The sequence below is a fragment of the Myxine glutinosa genome, chromosome 1 (assembly GCF_964187855.1).
Source record: "Myxine glutinosa chromosome 1, kmMyxGlut1.1, whole genome shotgun sequence".
In the NCBI taxonomy this organism is placed as follows: Eukaryota; Metazoa; Chordata; class Myxini; order Myxiniformes; family Myxinidae; genus Myxine; species Myxine glutinosa.
This window is the reverse complement of record NC_136261.1, coordinates 398,997,635-399,020,047: the sequence shown is the minus strand read 5'-3', so window position 1 is coordinate 399,020,047 and position 22,413 is coordinate 398,997,635.

The window sequence follows — 22,413 nt, the reverse complement described above, 5'->3', positions numbered from 1 at the left end:
TTCTACGTGCAACGGTGTAGACGCAGTGCTGCAAACAGAGAGACAAACAGACAGACAGACAGACAAATGAAAAATCGGTCAGAGACCGAGGACTTGCCGGAATGTACTTTTTTATCAGCCATTTAGAACAAATATGGCGGCGGAACCACGTGATAGATGACGTCATCATTAATATATTTTATTCCCCATGGAGAGTTCTTTACAATGAGCCATACCTCAATTTTTTCTATTCAGCACTTTCAGAGATATGGAGGTGCAAAATTTTTCGGTTTTTCCAAGATGGCGGCCGAACCACGTGACATATGACGTCATCATTAACATATTTTATTCCCCATGGAGAGTTCTTTACAATGAGCCATGTCTCAATTTTTTATATTGAGCATTTTTGGAGATATGGAGGTGCAACGTTTTTCGGTTTTTCCAAGATGGCGGCCGAACCACGTTACCTATGACGTCATCATTAACATATTTTATTCCCCATGGAGAGTTCTTTACAATGAGTCACATCTCAATTTTTTCTATTCAGCACTTTGGGAGATATGGAGGTGGTAGGTTTTTCGGTTTTTCCAAGATGGCGGCCGAACTACGTAACTAATGACGTCATCATTAACATATTTTATTCACCATCAAGAGTTCTTTACAATGAGCCATGTCTCAATTTTTTCTATTCAGTACTTTCAGAGAAATGGAGGTGCAAAGTTTTTAGGTTTTTCCAAGATGGCGGCCGAACCACGTGACTGATGACGTCATCATTAACATATTTTATTACACATGGAGAGTTCTTTACAATGAGCCATGTCTCAATTTTTTCTGTTCAGCACTTTTGGAGATATAGCGGTGCAAAGTTTTGCCGTTTTTCCAAGATGGCGGCCGACCACGTGACATATGACGTCATCATAAACATATTTTATTCCCCATGGAGAGTTCTTTACAATGAGCCATGTCTCAATTTTTTCTGTACAGTACTTTCGGAGATATAGAGGTGCAAAGTTTTTCGGTTTTTCCAAGATGGCGGCCGAACCACGTCACCGATGACGTCATCAATTGGGCACAGTCTATTCCAGGGCAAGACCAATATGTGTGCAAAGTTTGGCGATTCTCCGTGCAACGGTGTAGACGCAGTGCTGCAAACAGACAAACAGACAAACAGACAAACAGACAAACAGACAAACGAACAGATCAACATACTTGCCGGAAAATTTTTCCGGCAAGTAACAAACGAACAGATCAACATACTTGCCGGAATCTTTTCCGGCAAGTAATGAAAAATCGGTCAGAGACCTAGGACTTGCCGGAATGTACTTTTTTATCGGCCATTTTGGACAAATATGGTGGTCGAAACACGTGAACGATGGCGTCATCAATAACATATTTTATTCCCCATGGAGAGTTCTTTACAATGAGCCATGTCTCAATTTTTTCTATTCCGCACTTTTGGAGATATGGTGGTGCAACGTTTTGCCGTTTTTCCAAGATGGCGGCCGAAACACGTGAACGATGACGTCATCATTAACATATTTGATTCCCCATGGAGAGTTCTTTCCAATGAGCCATGTCTCAATTTTTTCTATTCAGCACTTTTGGAGATATGGTGGTGCAACGTTTTGCCGTTTTTCCAAAATGGCGGCCGAAGCACGTGACCGATGATGTCATCATTAACATATTTTATTCCCCATGGAGAGTTCTTTACAATGAGCCATACCTCAATTTTTTCTATTCAGGACTTTTGGAGATGTGGAGGTGCAGAGTTTTTCGGTTTTTCCAAGATGGCGGCCGAACCACGTGACCGATGACATCATCATTAACATATTTTATTCCCCATGGAGAGTTCTTTACAATGAGCCATGTCTCAATTTTTTCTATTCAGCACTTTCGGAGATATGGAGGTGCTAAGTTTTTCGGTTTTTCAAAGATGGCGGCCGACCACGTGACTGATGACGTCATCATTAACATATTTTATTCCCCATGGAGAGTTCTTTACAATGAGCCATGCCTCAATTTTTCTATTCAGGACATTTGGAGATGTGGAGGTGCAGAGTTTTTCGGTTTTTCCAAGATGGCGGCCGAACCACGTGACCAATGACATCATCATTAACATATTGTATTCCCCATGGAGAGTTCTTTACAATGAGCCATGTCTCAATTTTTTCTATTCAGCACTTTCGGAGATATGGAGGTGCTAGGTTTTTCGGTTTTTCCAAGATGGCGGCCGACCACGTGACTGATGACGTCATCATTAACATATTTTATTCCCCATGGAGTTCTTTACAATGAGCCATGTCTCAATTTTTTCTGTTCAGCACTTTTGGAGATATAGTGGTGCAGAGTTTTTCGGTTTTTCCAAGATGGCGGCCGAACCACGTGACCGATGACATCATCATTAACATATTTTATTCCCCATGGAGAGTTCTTTACAATGAGCCATGTCTCAATTTTTTCTATTCAGCACTTTCGGAGATATGGAGGTGCTAAGTTTTTCGGTTTTTCAAAGATGGCGGCCGACCACGTGACTGATGACGTCATCATTAACATATTTTATTCCCCATGGAGAGTTCTTTACAATGAGCCATGCCTCAATTTTTTCTATTCAGCACATTCAGAGATATGGAGGTGCAAAATTTTTCGGTTTTTACAAGATGGCGGCCGAACCACCTGACATATGACGTCATCATTAACAAATTTTATTCCCCATGGAGAGTTCTTTACAATGAGCCATGTCTCAATTTTTTCTGTTCAGCACTTTTGGAGATTTCGTGGTGCAAAATTTTGCCGTTTTACCAAGATGGCGGCCGACCACGTGACTGATGATGTCTTCATTAACATATTTTATTCCCCATCGAGAGTTCTTTACAATGAGCCATGTCTCAATTTTTTCTGTTCAGCACTTTTGGAGATATAGTGGCGCAACGTTTTGCCGTTTTTCCAAGATGGCGGCCGAACCACGTCACCGATGACGTCATCAATTGGGCACAGTCTATTCCAGGGCAAGACCAATATGTTTGCAAAGTTTGGCGATTCTACGTGCAACGGTGTAGACGCAGTGCTGCAAACAGACAGACAAACAGACAGACAGACAGACAGATGAAAAATCGGTCAGAGACCGAGGACTTGCCGGAATTTACTTTTTTATCGGCCATTTAGGACAAATATGGCGGCTGAACCACGTGACCGATGACGTCATCATTACCATATTTTATTCCCCATGGAGAGTTCTTTACAATGAGCCATGTCTCAATTTTTTCTGTTCAGCACTTTTGGAGATATAGTGGCGCAACGTTTTGCCGTTTTTCCAAGATGGCGACCGAACCACGTGACTGATGACGTCATCATTAACATATTGTATTCTCCATGGAGAGTTCTTTGCAATGAGCCATGTCTCAATTTTTTCTATTCAGTACATTCAGAGATATGGATGTGCAAAGTTTTTCGGCTTTTCCAAGATGGCGGCCGAACCACGTGACTGATGACGTCATTATTAACATATTTTATTCCACATGGAGAGTTCTTCACAATGAGCCATGTCTCCATTTTTTCTGTTCAGCACTTTGAGATATCGAGGTGCAAAATTTTTCGGTTTTTCCAAGATGGCGGCCGAACCACGTGACCGATGACGTCATCATTTGGGCACAGCATATTAGAGGGCAAGACAAATACGTGTGCAAAGTTTGGTGATTCTACGTGCAACGGTGTAGACGCAGTGCTGCAAACAGACAAACAGACAGACAAACAGACAGACAGACAAACAAACGAACAGATCAACATACTTGCCGGAATCTTTTCCGGCAAGTAATGAAAAATCGGTCAGAGACCGAGGACTTGCCGGAATGTACTTTTTTATCGGCCATTTAGGACAAATATGGCGGCCGAACCACATGACCGATGACGTCATCATTAACATATTTTATTCCCCATGGAGAGTTCTTTACAATGAGCCATGTCTCAATTTTTTCTATTCAGCACGTTTGGAGATATGAGGTGCAAAGTTTTTCGGTTTTTCCAACATGGCGGCCGAACCACGTGACTGATGACATCATCATTAATATGTTTTAATTCCGCATGGAGAGTTCTTTACAATGAGCCATGTCTCAATTTTTTCTGTTCAGCACTTTTGGAGATATAGTGGTGCAAAGTTTTGCCGTTTTTCCAAGATGGCGGCCGACCACGTGACATATGACATCATCATTAACATATTTTATTCCCCATGGAGAGTTCTTTACAATGAGCCATGTCTCAATTTTTTCTGTTCAGCACTTTTGGAGATTTCGTGGTGCAAAGTTTTGCCGTTTTTCCAAGATGGCGGCCGACCACGTGACTGATGACGTCATCATTAACATATTTTATTCCCCATGGAGAGTTCTTTACAATGAGCCATGTCTCAATTTTTTCTGTTCAGCACTTTTGGAGATATAGTGGTGCAAAGTTTTGCCGTTTTTCCAAGATGGCGGCCGACCACGTGACATATGACGTCATCATGAACATAATTTATTCCCCATGGAGAGTTCTTTACAATGAGCCATGTCTCAATTTTTTCTGTTCAGCACTTTTGGAGATATAGTGGTGCAAAGTTTTTCGGTTTTTCCAAGATGGCGGCCGAACCACGTCACCGATGACGTCATCAATTGGGCACAGTCTATTCCAGGGAAAGACCAATATGTGTGCAAAGTTTGGCGATTCTACGTGCAACGGTGTAGACGCAGTGCTGCAAACAGACAAACAGACAAACAGACAGACAAACAGATGAAAAATCGGTCAGAGACCGAGGACTTGCCGGAGTGTACTTTTTTATCGGCCATTTAGAACAAATATGGCGGCTGAACCACGTGATAGATGATGTCATCATTAACATATTTTATTCCCCATGGAGAGTTCTTTACAATGAGCCATGTCTCAATTTTTTCTGCTCAGCACTTTTGGAGATATAGAGGTGCAAAGTTTTGCCGTTTTTCCAAGATGGCGGCCGAACCACGTGACATCTGACGTCATCATTAACATATTTTATTCCCCATGGACATTTCTTTCCAATGAGCCATGTCTCAATTTTTTCTGTTCAGCACTTTCGGAGATATAGAGGTGCAAAGCTTTTCCAAGATGGCGGCCGAACCACGTGACCTATGACGTCATCATTAACATATTTTATTTCCCATGGACATTTCTTTCCAATGAGCCATGTCTCAATTTTTTCTGTTCAGCACTTTCGGAGATATAGAGGTGCAAAGCTTTTCCAAGATGGCGGCCGAACCACGTGACCGATGACGTCATCATTAACATTTTTTATTCCACATGGAGAGTTCTTTACAATGAGCCATGCCTCAATTTTTTCTATTCAGGACTTTTGGAGATGTGGAGGTGCAGAGTTTTTCGGTTTTTCCAAGATGGCGGCTGAACCACGTGACCGATGACGTCATCATTAACATATTTTATTCCCCATGGAGGATTCTTTACAATGAGCCATGTCTCAATTTTTTCTATTCAGCACTTTTGGACACATAGAGGTGCTAAGTTTTTCGGTTTTTCCAAGATGGCGGCCGAACCACGTGACCGATGATATCATCATTAACATATTTTATTCCCCATGGAGAGTTCTTTACAATGAGCCATGTCTCAATTTTTTCTATTCAGCACTTTCGGAGATATGGAGGTGCAAAGTTTTTCGGTTTTTCCAAGATGGCGGCCGAACCACGTGACTGATGACGTCATCAGTAACATATTTTATTCCCCATGGAGAGATATTTACAATGAGCCATGTCTCAATTTTTTCTGTTCAGCACTTTCGGAGATATGGAGGTGTAAAGTTTTTCGGTTTTTCCAAGATGGCGGCCGAACCACGTGACCTATGACGTCATCATTAACATATTTTATGCCCCATGGACATTTCTTTCCAATGAGCCATGTCTCAATTTTTTCTGTTCAGCACTTTCGGAGATATACAGGTGCAAAGCTTTTCCAAGATGGCGGCCGAACCACGTGACCGATGACGTCATCATTAACATTTTTTATTCCACATGGAGAGTTCTTTACAATGAGCCATGTCTCAATTTTTTCTATTCAGTACTTTCAGAGATATGGAGGTGCAAAGTTTTGCCGTTTTTCCAAGATGGCGGCCGAACCACGTGACATATGACATCATCATTAACATATTTTATTCCCCATGGGGAGTTCTTTACAATGAGCCATGTCTCAATTTTTTCTGTTCAGCACTTTTGGAGATTTCGTGGTGCAAAGTTTTGCCGTTTTTCCAAGATGGCAGCCCACCACGTGACCGGTGACGTCATCATTAACATATTTTATTCCCCATGGAGAGTTCATTACAATGAGCCGTGTCTCAATTTTTTCTATTCAGTACTTTCAGAGATATGGAGGTGCAAAGTTTTGCCGTTTTTCCAAGATGGCGGCCGACCACGTGACATATGACGTCATCATTAACCTATTTTATTCTGCATGGAGAGTTCTTTACAATGAGCCATGTCTCAATTTTTTCTGTTCAGCACTTTTGGAGATTTCGTGGTGCAAAGTTTTGCCGTTTTTCCAAGATGGCGGCCGACCACGTGACTGATGATGTCATCATTAACATATTTTATTCCCCATGGAGAGTTCTTTACAATGAGCCATGTCTCAATTTTTTCTGTTCAGCACTTTTGGAGATATAGTGGCGCAACGTTTTGCCGTTTTTCCAAGATGGCGACCGAACCACGTGACTGATGACGTCATCATTTACTTATTTTATTCCCCATGGAGAGTTCTTTACAATGAGCCATGTAGCAATTTTTTCTGTTCAGTACTTTCGGAGATATAGAGGTGCAATTTTTTTTCGGTTTTTCCAAGATGGCCGCCGAACCACGTGACTGATGACGTCATCATTAACATATTTTATTCCCCATGGACAGTTCTTTACAATGAGCCATGTCTCAATTTTTTCTATTCAGCACTTTCGGAGATATGGAGGTGCAAATTTTTTCAAAGATGGCGGCCGAACCACGTGACCGATGACGTCATCATTTGGGCACAGTATATTAGAGGGCAAGCCAAATAAGTGTGCAAAGTTTGGCTATTCTACGTATAGAAAGATTCTACATATAGAAAGTTTTGCGGTTTTTCCAAGATGGCGGCCGAACCACGTGACCAATGACGTCATCATTAACATATTTTATTCCCCATGGAGAGTTCTTTACAATGAGCCATGTCTCAATTTTTTCTGTTCAGTACTTTCGGAGATATAGAAGTGCAAAGTTTTTCGGTTTTTCCAAGATGGCGGCCGAACCACGTCACCGATGACGTCATCAATTGGGCACAGTCTATTCCAGGGCAAGACCAATATGTGTGCAAAGTTTGGCGATTCTCCGTGCAACGGTGTAGACGCAGTGCTGCAAACAGACAGACAAACAGACAGACAAACAGACAAACAGACAAACAGACAAACAAACGAACAGATCAACATACTTGCCGGAAAATTTTTCCGGCAAGTAACAAACAGACAAACAGACAAACAAACGAACAGATCAACATACTTGCCGGAAAATTTTTCCGGCAAGTAACAAACGAACAGATCAACATACTTGCCGGAATCTTTTCCGGCAAGTAACAAACGAACAGATCAACATACTTGCCGGAAAATTTTTCCGGCAAGTAATGAAAAATCGGTCAGAGACCGAGGACTTGCCGGAATTTACTTTTTTGTCGGCCATTTAGGACAAATATGGTGGCCGAACCACGTGACCGATGACGTCATCATTAACATGTTTTATTCCCCATGGAGAGTTCTTTCCAATGAGCCATGTCTCATTTTTTCTATTCAGCACTGGAGGTGCAAAGTTTTTCGGTTTTTCCAAGATGGCGGCCGGACCACATGAACGATGACCGATGACATCATCATTAACATGTTGTATTCCGCATGGAGAGTTCTTTACAATGAGCCATGTCTCAATTTTTTCTGTTCAGCACTTTTGGAGAAATGGTGGTGCAAAGTTTTGCCGTTTTTCCAAGATGGCAGCTGACCACGTGACTGATGACGTCATCATTAACATATTTTATTCCCCATGGAGAGTTCTTTACAATGATCCATGTCTCAATTTTTTCTGTTCAGCACTTTTGGAGATATAGTGGTGCAAAGTTTTGCCGTTTTTCCAAGATGGCGGCCGACCACGTGACATATGACGTCATCATTAACATATTTTATTCCCCATGGAGAGTTCTTTACAATGAGCCATGTCTCAATTTTTTCTGTTCAGCACTTTTGGAGATATGGTGGTGCAAAGTTTTGCCGTTTTTCCAAGATGGCGGCTGACCACGTGACTGATGACGTCATCATTAACATATTTTATTCCCCATGGAGAGTTCTTTACAATGATCCATGTCTCAATTTTTTCTGTTCAGCACTTTTGGAGATATAGTGGTGCAAAGTTTTGCCGTTTTCCAAGATGGCGGCCGACCACGTGACATATGACGTAATCATTAACATATTTTATTCCCCATGGAGAGTTCTTTACAATGAGCCATGTCTCAATTTTTTCTGTTCAGCACTTTTGGAGATATAGTGGCGCAACGTTTTGCCGTTTTTCCAAGATGGCGGCCGACCACGTGACTGATGATGTCATCATTAACATATTTTATTCCCCATGGAGAGTTCTTTACAATGAGCCATGTCTCAATTTTTTCTGTTCAGTACTTTTGGAGATATAGAGGTGCAAAATTTTGCCGTTTTTCCAAGATGGCGGCCGAACCACGTCACCGATGACGTCATCAATTGGGCACAGTCTATTCCAGGGCAAGACCAATATGTGTGCAAAGTTTGGCGATTCTACGTGCAACGGTGTAGACGCAGTGCTGCAAACAGACAGACAGACAGACAGACAGACAAATGAAAAATCGGTCAGAGACCGAGGACTTGCCGGAATGTACTTTTTTGTCGGCCATTTAGGACAAATATGGCGGCCGAAACACGTGATAGATGACGTCATCATTAACTTATTTTATTCCCCATGGAGAGTTCTTTTCAATGAGCCATGTCGCAATTTTTTCTATTCAGCACTTTCAGAGATATGGAGGTGCAATTTTTTTCCAAGATGGCGGCCGAACCACGTGACATATGGCATCATCATTAACATATTTTATTCCCCATGGAGAGTTCTTTCCAATGAGCCATGTCTCAATTTTTTCTATTCAGCACTTTCGGAGATGTGAAGGTGCAACGCTTTTCAGTTTTTCCAAGATGGCGGCTGAACCACGTGACCGATGACGTCATCATGAACATAATTTATTCCCCATGGAGAGTTCTTTACAATGAGCCATGTCTCAATTTTGTCTATTCAGCACTTTCAGAGATATGGAGGTGCAAAGTTTTTCGGTTTTTCCAAGATGGCGGCCGAACCACGTGACCTACGACGTCATCATTAACATATTTTATTCCACATGGAGAGTTCTTTACAATGAGCCATGTCTCAATTTTTTCTGTTCAGCACTTTTAGAGATATAGTGGCGCAACGTTTTTCGGTTTTTCCAAGATGGCGGCCGAACCACGTGACCTATGACGTCATCATTAACATATTTTATTCCACATGGAGAGTTCTTTACAATGAGCCATGTCTCAATTTTTTCTGTTCAGCACTTTTGGAGATATAGTGGTGCAAAGTTTTGCCGTTTTTCCAAGATGGCGGCCGACCACGTGACATATGACGTCATCATTAACATATTTTATTCCCCATGGAGAGTTCTTTACAATGAGCCATGTCTCAATTTTTTCTGTTCAGTACTTTCAGAGATATAGAGGTGCAAAGTTTTTCGGTTTTTCCAAGATGGCGGCCGAACCACGTCACCGATGACGTCATCAATTGGGCACAGTCTATTCCAGGGCAAGACCAATATGTGTGCAAAGTTTGGCGATTCTACATGCAACAGTGTAGACGCAGTGCTGCAAACAGACAGACAGACAAACAGACAGACAGACAGACAGACAGACAGACAGACAAATCAGAGACCGAGGACTTGCCGGAATGTACTTTTTTGTCGGCCATTTAGGACAAATATGGCGGCCGAAACATGTGATAGATGACGTCATCATTAACTTATTTTATTCCCCATGGAGAGTTCTTTTCAATGAGCCATGTCGCAATTTTTTCTATTCAGCACTTTCAGAGATATGGAGGTGCAATTTTTTTCCAAGATGGCGGCCGACCACGTGACATATGACGTCATCATTAACATATTTTATTCCCCATGGACAGTTCTTTCCAATGAGCCATGTCTCAATTTTTTCTGTTCAGCACTTTTGGAGATATAGTGGTGCAAAATTTTGCCGTTTTTCCAAGATGGCGGCCGACCACGTGACATATGACGTCATCATTAACATATTTTATTCCCCATGGAGTTCTTTACAATGAGCCATGTCTCAATTTTTTCTTTGCAGCGCTTTCAGAGATATGGAGGTGCATTTTTTTTGTTTTTTCCAAGATGGCGGCCTCACCACATGACCTGTGACGTCCTAATTATAATTTATAAATTATACAGGTGGAGATGCACCTACGGTGAAAATTTCCTGTCAATCGGACCAACGGTTGCAGAGAAAATAATATTTATTCTGTGCGGACAAACAAAGACACACAGACAGACAAACAAATGAAAATTCACTCATAGAGCAACACTTGGGCAAAACAGAATAAAGTAGAATGGCACTCAGTGGAGCATCCTTTTGACCTCAAAAATAATTTGTGGTAGAATTCAGTGACCTGATATGCAAATTGTCTTCAAAGTTTAAGTTAATCGGATGAAAATTAACAATTTTAGAATTTTTTATTTTTATTTTTATTTTTATTTTTTTTGTTGTATACAAGATCGAGGCTCGTGAAAGAGCGAACATTAATCACACAGAAAGACAAACCGACACATAAAACATATAACATAGGGAGCGGTAGACAAGATGGGGAGAGAGGGGGAATGACGCAAACACAACATTTGAGAGCAGGGACCGAGAGACATGGAGACATCGAGAGATCTGAGAGAGGGCGAGGGCTTTGGGGGGGGGGGGCGTGGGAAGGGGGCGGTGGGAGAGGTATAAAACATATGGACACTGCCAGGACTTCCAGGAAAGAAGTTGGAATTTCAAACAAGGTGGATCTGGGATGAATTAGCGGGGGTAGAAAAGATCAAGGTTTTGGATGGGGGAAGATAAGAGATGGTGGTGAACAGCTGTTATAAAGACCTGGAGGGAGGAGTGGGATTGAAGGGAGTGAGGGAGTTTGTTCCAGAGGCGGGAGAAAAGAGGAATGAAAGAGTGAAGGTGAGCAGAGAGCCGAGATTTCGGCAGTTTAACCATCAGAGGGTTGCTGGCAGATCTTGTGCGACCTGTAGGAATATTTGGGGGACAGAGCACAGAGAGAGCTGGGGGTGCAAGGCCGGAGAGGAGTCGGTAGAAGACAGAAAGACCACCTACCTGCCTGCGGTGAGTGAGTGAAAGGCCCTCAGAGATAGCTTCATCACAGGAGATTCCAATAATTCTGAAAGCTTTGGTTTCAACAGCGTGAAGCCGAGCTAGGTGTGAGGCAGGAGCACCGGCCCATAGGGGAGAACAGTATTCCATTGAGCTGCGGATGAAAGCCTTGTATGTGGTGAGGAGCTCAGGTGTGCCGAGGAAGGACTTCGCACGACGGAGGATGCCCAGTCGGCGACTGGCTTTGGAGGCCAGCTTGGAAATGTGGTTTTCCCAAGAAAGATCATGGCAGATAGTGAGACCCAAAATCTTGAGCGACAGAACTTCTTGGAGAGGATTGTTGAGAAAGTAGATGGGAGGGTTGTCCAGTCGATCTTTTCGGAGAGACATAGTAAGAGTGTGAGATTTGTCAGGATTGAAAGACATGTTCCACTTGTTTGACCAGTCTGTGATTTTGTCCAGGTCTTCAGAGAGTGAGGAGGCAGCAGACTGCCGATCTGAGGGAAGAGGATTGGAGCGGCAGAGAGTGGAGTCATCAGCAAAGAGATGGAGAGGATTTTCGAGAGAGTCAGAGAGATCATTGATGAAGACCAGAAAAAGCACGGGGCCCAGAACACTGCCTTGGGGAACTCCAGCCTGAACAGGAAGAGGAGATGAGAGAAACCCATTCAGGGCCACACGTTGACGACGACTAGAGAGGAAGTCCGCCAGCCATGCGTGGAGATTTCCATGGATACCAAAGGAGGAGAGTTTGGTGAGCAGAGCGGGGTGCCAGACCGTGTCGAAGGCACGTGATATGTCGAGGGAGACAGCTCTAATTTCCTGTTTGGCATTGAGGACCTCCATCCATTGTTGAGACAGCAGAAGCAGCATGTCCAGAGTAGAGTGACCTGGTCTGAAACCAAATTGATGATCAGAGATCAAGCCATTGGAGAAGAGGAAAGATTTCATATCCGAAGCAATGATGGATTCCATGACTTTGCTGATAATTGGGAGAAGGCTGATTGGTCTGTAGTTGCTAGGATCTGTTTTTGCACCTTTTTTGTGCAAAGCGGTGATGTTGGCTGATTTCCAAGCAGATGGCAGTTGACCTTGAGCAAAAGAGAGGGTGAAGAGAACAGAGAGAGGGTGAGATAGAGCAGCAGAGCAGGATTTTAGGACCCGTGGGCTGATGCCGTCGGGTCCAGTTGCAGAATCAGAGTCGAGGGTTGACAGAAACTTTTCCACCTTGTCAGGAGGAAAGGACACGGGGTCCAGGAGCAGCAGGATACGACTGGGTATGGTGGGTACAGAGAGGGATGGGTTTGGGACACAAGATTTAGAGGCAAACACAGAGTTGAGGCATTCAGCTTTTTCACGTGCGGAGTCAGCTGTGTAGCCGTTTGAGGTAAGGGAGGGGATGGAGGGGGAACAAACACCAGAAACGGATTTGACCAGACGCCACCAGGATTTGGAAGAGGGAGACAGATAAGAGAGTTCGGTCTTGAGAACGGAGAGATATTGTTTCCTGGCTCTCCTGAGGGTGGACACACACTTGTTTCGGGCTTTGTGAAAGGAAATGAGATTTCCTTCCGTTGGATTTGCTTTCCAGGAGACTAAGGCAAGTTGTTTCTGGGCAACAGCCTCACCACAAGATTCCGTGTACCATGGACGGGAGGAAGGGTATGACAACTGAAGACGAGATGGGATAAATCTGTGCATGAGAGAGAGCAATTTACTTTGGAAGAATTCCCAGGATGAGTTGATGTCAGAGGTGATAGAGATGGGAGACCAGTCCAGATGATTGATGGCTGCTTGAAGACCGTGCCAGTTGGCCTGAGTGAAATGCCAGACTCGTCGACGCTGAGCAGGCTCCCTGAGGATGGTCAGAGAGATGTCCACTTTAACAAGGACATGATCAGATGATCCGATCGGAGCAGAAGAAGAGCAGCAGACATTTTCAGGGAAGTTAGTCATAACCAAGTCCAGAAGAGAAGATGTTCCGTTGACCGAGATCCGGGTCGGGAAATTGACAGATTGTGTCAGTCCCAGTGAGTCGCAGAAGTCCTTTGCTGAGGAGCCATGGCTGGTGAGAGAGGTACCCACACCCAGCCAACTGGCATGATGACAGTTGAAATCACCACATATGAGGAAGAGAGAGTTGGGATGAGTAGATAGAAGTTGGTCCATATCATCAGACAGCGAGATGTAGATGGAGTCATCACTGTTTGGTGGACGGTACAACACACATATGAACAAGAGGTGGGAGCGAAGGGGAAGCCGTAGCCAGAGGTATTCCTGGGGGTGAGGTGGAGAGAGTGCAGTGCAGGGAGAGTGAGGAAGAGAGTTTTTGATAAAGATAGCAACCCCGCCTCCAGGACGAGGCTCAGGTCTATCATACCGGAGGAGGGAGTAGCCCGGGAGAGATACTATGGAATCAGAGACATCATAAAGGAGGAAAGTTTCTGTTAAGCAGATCACGTCTGGTTTGACAGAAGCAACCTGTATGGAGAGATCAGTTAAGTTTGAACGAAGGCCCCGGATGTTTGAGGTCCATACCGTTAATGAAGAGGAAGGGGGAGCATCAGATACAGAACAGGGGGGAGGAGGGGTAGGGTAAGATGTGGAAGAGGTGGAAGAGGTAGGGAGAGCTGTTGAAGGTGTGTCAGAGATTTCAGAATAGCTCGGAGAAAGGGAAGGATGGGGCGGACAAAAGGTTTGATGGCGATTGGGTGAGCCACAATGAGGTGTTATTTGAGGAGGGGGAAGAGCGAGGCAGAAAGTTGGGGGAGATGGAGGTGAGAGTTTGAAGGGGGAAGAAGCGGGGAGGACGCTTTGAGGAGGGGGAGTGAGAGGGGGGAAATTGAGAAGCAATGAGGGTGGGGAGATTTGAAGGGGAGGGGTGAGGGGGGAGTTTGGGAGGGAAGGGACAAGGGGAGGGATTTGAAAGGGATGGGATATGGGGGAGATTTGGAGGGGAGGGGTGAGGCAGGAGTCTAGGAGGGGAGGGGCGAGGGGGCATCTTGGCGGGGAGGGGTGAGGGGGTCGTTTAGGAGGGAGGGGGCAAGGGGGGAGATTTGAAAGGGATGGGTGATGGGGAAGATTTGGAGGGGAGGGGTGATGGGGAAGATTTGGAGGGGAGGGGTTATGGGGAAGATTTGGAGGGGAGGGGTGAGATTGGATTTTTGAAAGTGTACGATTTATGGGAAACGAACATTTATTGCAAAATGAGTTTCTTGTGACCTTCAAGTTAAAAATACGTTTAAGGACGCTGGATGGAGGATGGAGTGCAGGAGAGTTTAGGGAATGTAGAAAAAAGGCACTATAGGAGATGGATATTTTTTTTGGGATGAATTGATTTGGTGAGCAAGTCGAAAGCAGCCTTTTAAAGAAGAAGAAGAAAAAGGTGTTATAAAATATGACGGAATACATAACTTGAGGGGAAAGTGTAAACATTGAAGGTTAATGAGTGAAAACTATCTGGGGAAATGGGGGAGAAACACGTGGTCGAAGAACGAACGAACAAGAATGAATAAACGAATGAGAACAGAGAAGGAAATGTTGTGTTTTTTTTTTTTTTTTTTTTTTTTTTGAGTTTATATTTACACAAAGAAGTAGGCTATGGGTGAAAAGGCTGGGAATACAGAGAACGAAAGTTATTGGATCACAAAACGACGGACCGCTGAGAAAAACAAAGCCTCAAGGTTGTACAGTGCACACTGTACAAGGCCTCAAGACACGACACGAATTAACACGATTTTCAATACAGGTATGAAAGATTTGCACCGAAAAATCTTCGTCGGGACACAATATACGTACAACACCATAAATAAATACAGTTTTAACGAAAATACAAATGGGAACAATCACTTAACTTTGATTTCAAATCGTTCGCGACGCGGCAAAGGCCTTGCTCGCGACACGGCAAACAGACGATCAATTTATGAAAGATAAACACCGAGAAACAACCAAAGTTGCACACAATAACTTCACACACCGAAAGATAAATACAGTTTCGACAAAATACAATTGTGAACAGACTTAACTTCGAAAAACGTGGAGACCGTGTGGAGCTTCGAAAATCCCTGCCGCCGTCTCCAAGATCTCCAAAGTCAAAATGTGGCCCATGTTGACCTTTTGACCTTTGTTTACCTCAAAAATAGATGGTGGTTGGTTCCAGTAAGCCGATATGCAAATCCTATTCAGATTTCAAGTCAATCGGATGAAAATTGAGGATTTTAGAAATCCGAAAAAAGTGGTTCACCTTTGGCCGATGTTGACCTTTTGGCCCATGTTAATCTCAAAAAGAGTTGGTGGTTGAATTCAGTTGGCTGATATGAAAATCCCATTCAAATTCCAAGTCAATCAGATGAAAATTGAGGATTTTAGTAATTTTAAAAAAGTGGTTAACCTTTGGCCTATGTTGACCTTATGACCTATGTTGATCTCAAAAATAGTTGGTAGTTGAATTCAGTTAGCTGATTTGTAAATCCCATTAAATTTTGAAGTCAATCTGATGAAAATAGATTTTAGATATATGAAATGGTTGTTGACCTTTGGCCTGTGTTGACCTTTGGCCTATGTTGATCTCAAAAATAGTTGGTAGTTGAATTCAGTTAGCTGATTTGTAAATCCCATTAAATTTTCAAGTCAATCTGATGAAAATAGATTTTAGATATTTGAAATGGTTGTTGACTTTTGGCCTATGTTGACCTATGTTGATCTCAAAAACAGTTGGTGGTTGAATTCAGTTCGCTGATATGAAAATCCAATTCAAATTCCAAGTCAATCGGATGAAAATTGAGGAATTTATTAATTTCAAAAAAGTGGTTGACCTTTGGCCTATGTTGACCTTATGACCTATGTTGATCCCAAAAATAGTTGGTGGTGAATTCAGTCAGCCGATATGAAAATCCTTATCAAATTTCAAATCAATCGGATGAAAATTGAGGATTTTAGAAATTTGAAATTGCTGTTGACTTTTGGCCCATGTTGCTCTTTTAGCCTATGGTGATCTCAAAAATAGTTGGACCAATTCAGTTTGCTGATATGTAAATCCCATTCAAATTTCAAGTCAATCGGATGAAAATTGAGGATTTTAGAAATCCGAAAAAAGTGGTTCACCTTTGGCCGATGTTGACCTTTTGGCCTATGCTGAACTCAAAAATAGTTGGTGGTTGAATTAAGTTAGCTGAAATGAAAATCCTATTCAAATTTCAAGTCAATGTGATGAAAATTGAGGATTTTAGAAATTTGAAAAAGGTGGTTGACCTTTTGGCCTATACTGATCTCTAAATAGTTGGTGGTTGAATTCAGTTAGCCTATGTGTAAATCCTCTTCAAATTTCAATTCAATTGGAAGAAAATTGAGAATTTTAGGAATTCAAAAAAAAGTGGTTGACCTTTGGCCTATGTTGACCTTTTGGCCTACGCTGATCTCAAAAATAGTTTGTGGTGGAATTCAGTTAGCCGATATGTAAATCCTATTCAAATTTCTAGACAATAGGATTAAAATTGAGGATTTTAGAAATTTGAAAAAAAGTGGTTGACCTTTGGCCTCTGTTGACCTTTTGATCGAAAAATATATAGGATTTTGTGGGACCACAAACTATCATTTGGTGAAGTTTCGTGAAGATCGGTTTCAAATGGTGACCTATCGGCAAGTAAAATTGAGCGGACAGACAAACACAAAACACACAAACCGGAGTGATGAACATACTTGCAAAAATAAATTTTTAAGATGTAAAAAAATTATTATTTTTGCCAAGTTACAAACGGACTCAAATGCAATACCCTCTCCTCTGGCGAGGGTAAAAAAAAAGAAAATGAACGTGAGGAAAGAGTGAATATTAAGGAAATAATTATTCTATCACATATAAAATGCATGTTGTTGTTGTGTTGTATATGGATGCTATCATATGCTTCTATCATATATCATATATGTCCCGGTGTGTACCCTGGTTTAGAATAGGTACACCATATCCCTGCGTGTCGTAAGAGGCGACTGGAAGAGGCGACGAAGAGGGTTGGCGTCAGGAAGGGCATCCGGCCTAAAAACATTGCCTCAAAAAAAAGAGAACCATGACAATTGCAAATACATATGGGCAGGGTACAGCCCGAAGTGGAGATCGGTTTCTGAGGTTTGGGACATGGAATGTAGGGACAATGACGGAGATCAGGAGAAGTGGTGGAAGTATTGATCAGAAGAAGAGTGGACATATGTTGTGTGGAAGAGACGAGATGGAAGGGAAGTGGTGTGAGATGGTGAAGGGTGGGCAGGGACAGAAATACAAGTTTGTGTGGCAAGGGTGCCCAGAGAGCGTGAATGGTGTTGGTGTCCTGTTTTCTGAGGAGTTTTTAGACAGTGTGGTGAGTGTGACTAGAGTGAGTGATAGGTTGATGATGGTGAAAATGATGATTGGAATGCTCTTGGTGAACGTCATCTTGGGATATGCTCCGCAGGTTGGTCGGAGCGATGAAGAGAAGGACAAGTTCTGGTGTGCGATAGAGAAGCTGATGTAAAACATGAAAGATGAGGAAGTTGTTGTGGTAGGAGGAGACCTAAATGGACATGTGGGCCAGAATACGGACTGTTTTGAGGGAGTTCATGGGGGTTACGGATATGGTGTGAGAAATGGAGAAGGTGAAAGGATTTTGGAGTTTGCTGATGGAGCTGATTTGTTGATTTGTAATACACATGAAAGTTATAAGTTATAAGCAGCCAAGAAGGCTGCAAAGAAAGAGGTAGCAAAGGCGCAGGAGGCATGTAGGGAAATGTTCGGAGAACGCTTGGATTTGGAAGAGGTTCAGAGAGCGGTATTCAGGATTGCAAAGCAGATAGCGAAAGAGAGGTGTGATGTGATGGGGGTGAGTTGCTTGAAGGATGAAGTGGGACAAATCGTTGTGGACCGAGATGGAATTAAAGGAAGATGGAAAAGATATATGGAAATGCTGGTGAATACAGAGAATGAATGGGATGGCAACATAGAGAGAAACCCAGTTTTAGGACCGGCAGAGAAGATAACTGAGAAGGAAGTTGAGGAAGCGATAAAATCAATGAAGAGTAGAAAAGCGGGAGGGCCGACGGGAGTTGTGGGAGTTATGTTGAAGGCAGCGGGAAATTGGGGTGTGAAGAGAATGACAGAGATCTGCAATCTGGTGGTAAAAGAAGGCCGCATTCCAGTGGATTGGGAACTGAGTACACTTGTCCCTCTATACAAGGGGAAAGGTGACCCTCTGGAGTGTGCCTCATACCGAGCGATAAAGTTATTGGAGCATGGAATGAAGGTATTGGAAAGGGTGTTGGAGAGGAGGATAAGGAAGAAGGTGAAGATCGACGAAATGCAGTTTGGATTTATGCCAGGAAGAGGAACGACAGATGCGCTCTTTATTGTGAGGCAGTTGCAGGAGAAGTACATGGAGAAGAGGAGGAGGTTGTTTCTTGGGTTTGTTGATCTCGAGAAAGCATTTGATAGGGTTCCACGCGAAGTATTGACATGGGCTTTGAAGAAGTTAGGAGTGCAGGAATGGTTGATCAGAGTAGTGATGGCAATGTACAAAAGAGCACGCACAGCTGTAAGGACGAAGGACGGGAACAGTGGTGAGTTTGAGGTGAAGGTGGAAGTGCATCAGGGGTCGGTACGAAGTCCACTACTATTTGTAGCTGTGATGGAGGTGCTGGCTCAGAACGTAAAGGAGGGTTTACCGTGGGAGTTGTTGTATGCAGATGATCTGGTGTTGATTGTGGAAAGTATGGATGGACTGAAGGAAAAGATGAATAAGTGGAAGGAATGTATGGAGACAAAAGGTCTGAAGGTGAATATCAGAAAGACGAAGGTGATGGCAAGTGGTAAAGCATGTGTTGAGGTGGAAAGAACTGGGAGGTGGCCATGTGCTGTGTGCAGGAAGGGTGTTGGAGTGAACTCCATTCATTGTGCAATGTGCGCTGAGTGGGTTCGTCAAAAATGCAGTGGCCTGAGAGGGTCATTAACCCTATCGTACCCGCTCTCGACTTTAGTCGCCACGGCCATACTCAACTTTCTGACATGAATTTCACCATTCATATAACTGCATGACACAGCTGGAAGTGGCTGGTCCTCACGAGCAGCGCTCGCTTTAGTGGAACGGGTCCGATAGGGGTAACCAGTGTGGCAGCTACATTCAAATGTAAGGTGTGCACAGAGGGAGCTGCAGATGGAGGAAATGTTGAGTTGGATCTTGGAGACGGCATGAAGCTGGAAGGTGTGAAAACATTTTGCTACCTCGGAGACATGCTGAATGGAGAAGGTGGATCAGACTCGGCAACGGTTGCTGGAGTGAGATGTGCATGGAAGAGGTTTCGGGAACTGAGTGGCATGCTGATGAGGAAGGGAGTGTGGTTGAAGCTAAAGGGAAAGGTGTATGCTGCATGTGTGAGAAGTGTTATGATTTATGGGAGCGAGACATAGGTAATGAACGTAGAGCAGCACCGAAGGCTGGAAAGGGTGGAAATGCGAATGGTTCGGTGGATGTGCGGAGTATCGTTGAGAGAGAGGAAGACAAATGATGAATTGCGAAAGATGATGGGAATAGAGCCTGTGATTGATGCTGTGAAGAGGAAAACGGTTGAGATGGTTTGGCCATGTGTTGAGGAAGGATGAAAGTGACTGGTTGAGAAGAGTGATGGAAATGAATGTAGAAGTAGAGGACGGGGAAAACCGAGAAAGACTTGGCTAAAGATGGAGGAAGAAGGATTACGGGCAAGAGGGTTAATAAGGAGAGATGCAGAAAATAGGGCAAAATGGAGAAGATTGTCATGGGGACCGCAAGGCTAACTCCCACTCCAGCAGGGAAAATGGCCTTAAAATGCATGTTGTTGTTGTTGTATATGGATGCATTGTGTGTGTGTGTGTGTGTGTGTGTGTGTGTGTGTGTGTGTGTGTGTGTGTGTGTGTGTGTGTGTGTGTGTGTGTGTGTGTGTGTGTCGTACTTTTTGTGTCTTAATTTCATACCATCGAAATGCACTTTATTTATTGAAATGGCCGCTTCGACTTTTGAAGACCCTCAAGATCCCAAAGTTCCCAAAAGACCTCACCCCCCCCCCCCCCCCCCCTCCAAGTCAGGCAGGCAGGTATGCTCTATGGAGGTAAAGACCAATACAAATTTGGTGCAATGGATCAACAGGCTCCTAGTAGTGGAGTGGCTTATGGAAATGATCGTGACACGCTGGCCCAAAGCACTAAATTTGGCACAGTTATACTTTAGGACCATACAAAACTTTTGAGGGGGCTGCCCGATTTTCGAAGGCCCAGGTCAAGGTCAGGTCAAGGTCAAAGGTCAAATTATGTGTTTGTCATGTTTTTGCCATATCCAGCTCATAGCTGTCATCGAAACATTATCTCAGTGTCTAAATAATCATTTTTAAGGACAAGGAATCCATTTGTATTATGGAAAATATCCTCAGGTGCTGCCATATTGTATTTCAAGGTCAGGTGAAGGTCAAAGGTCAAATGTGTTGGTCATTTTTGCATCGGTGTTTTTGATGTACATCGATACGCTGAGGGAGGATACTGGATTGGCCAGTACAGAGGAGGTCGCGGTCTGCATGACTTATGCTTCACAATTTCCGCGACAGAGACACAGTCCTGTGCATGGCAGTCCTGCGTTCCTGCACGTGCAATTCTTTGAACAAGTGGGTGTCGCCTTACATCCGCACTTGCGTAGTTCTCTACAACTAAGAGCAGCAGGTGACAGGGTTGTCCAGGTTGGACGCCACCCGGTATCTGCTTTGGTCCACCCAAAGCCATCTGGATTTGGTGCAGCTAGGATGGGCTTCAGACTCTCTCTCCAAATGCTGGCTTGGTACAGGCATCGATTTACATGCTGGAGCAGTGCGTTCTGAGTTGGAGGAAGCTTCTCCATCATCTTCACTCTCCTTGGGAATAGCTCCTGTCGAAGGTCATTCACATTGACATGTGGGGTTGTGTTGTCGTACATGATACAGGTAAACCGCTTGATCACATTGAATGCTGGAGATGTAATCACCTGTGGAACAAACGCAGTCAGGGACGTAATGGTGAATCCTTCTGTGGCTGTCGGGTAAGCTTTCCATGCCTTCCAAGCTGACTTTTTGCCTTTACCACTGAATTGGGATGTTACATCAGAGCCAGAGAATGCATGGAAAAACGGCAGAGCACGAGCTTTGTCTTCCCCCAAGTTCCTGGCAGATTGAGTTGACATGGTAATAGCAGAAGTGTTTACCAGTACCAAAGCCAACCCATAGTTGCATACCTGGATGGTGCTGCACAAGATCATGAAACACTCCCACCAGAATCACAATCACGTCTGTGTCTACGGTTCTGATGAGAACAGTAGTCGCCCCTTCCCTTAGGGCATCGTTTACATGAAGACATATTCTACTGTCTGCTTATTCGTGATCACTCTCTCCCATTGTGATGTTAGCCTGATTCGATTGGACTTGTGGACCAGATGTAATGTAAACCTGTTTGGTAAGCGGATAGTCGTGTTTGACTACTTCCTCCGTCAGCAGTGCGAAAAGCTCCTCCTTGTTGGTAGGACCCTGTAGAAAGCCAGCGAAGTTACTTGGTAACTTCGTATTGCGGGATACCTTTCTACGTAATCCTTTCCCTCGTTTCTCTCGAGTTGTGGCTTTGAGGCTGTCGGGTCGGTAAGTGTCCCAAACGATGTCCATCCTGGAACAGCCTTGAAGTTGCCTTTCTATCCAGGGGATGAAGATATTGTCACTGTATTCGCCGAACGTAGAAGTATTTTCTTGTGGCAGGGCATGTACAATGGCAGCACCATCAACCACTTTGGCATCAAAATAAGTGGGTGTTTCTGGCTGGACACTTGCACCAATGCAATGCAATAGCTCTGATTTATTGCTTGGTAGTCGGAGTCTCCCATGCAAAGACAGTGCTGGCGGCCACGGGTGGTTTTCATGTTTAAAAAACACCTCCAGTTTGGTATTACGGACTTGGGCAGCGACGAACAGCTGACTGAACAGATTGCAGTCAC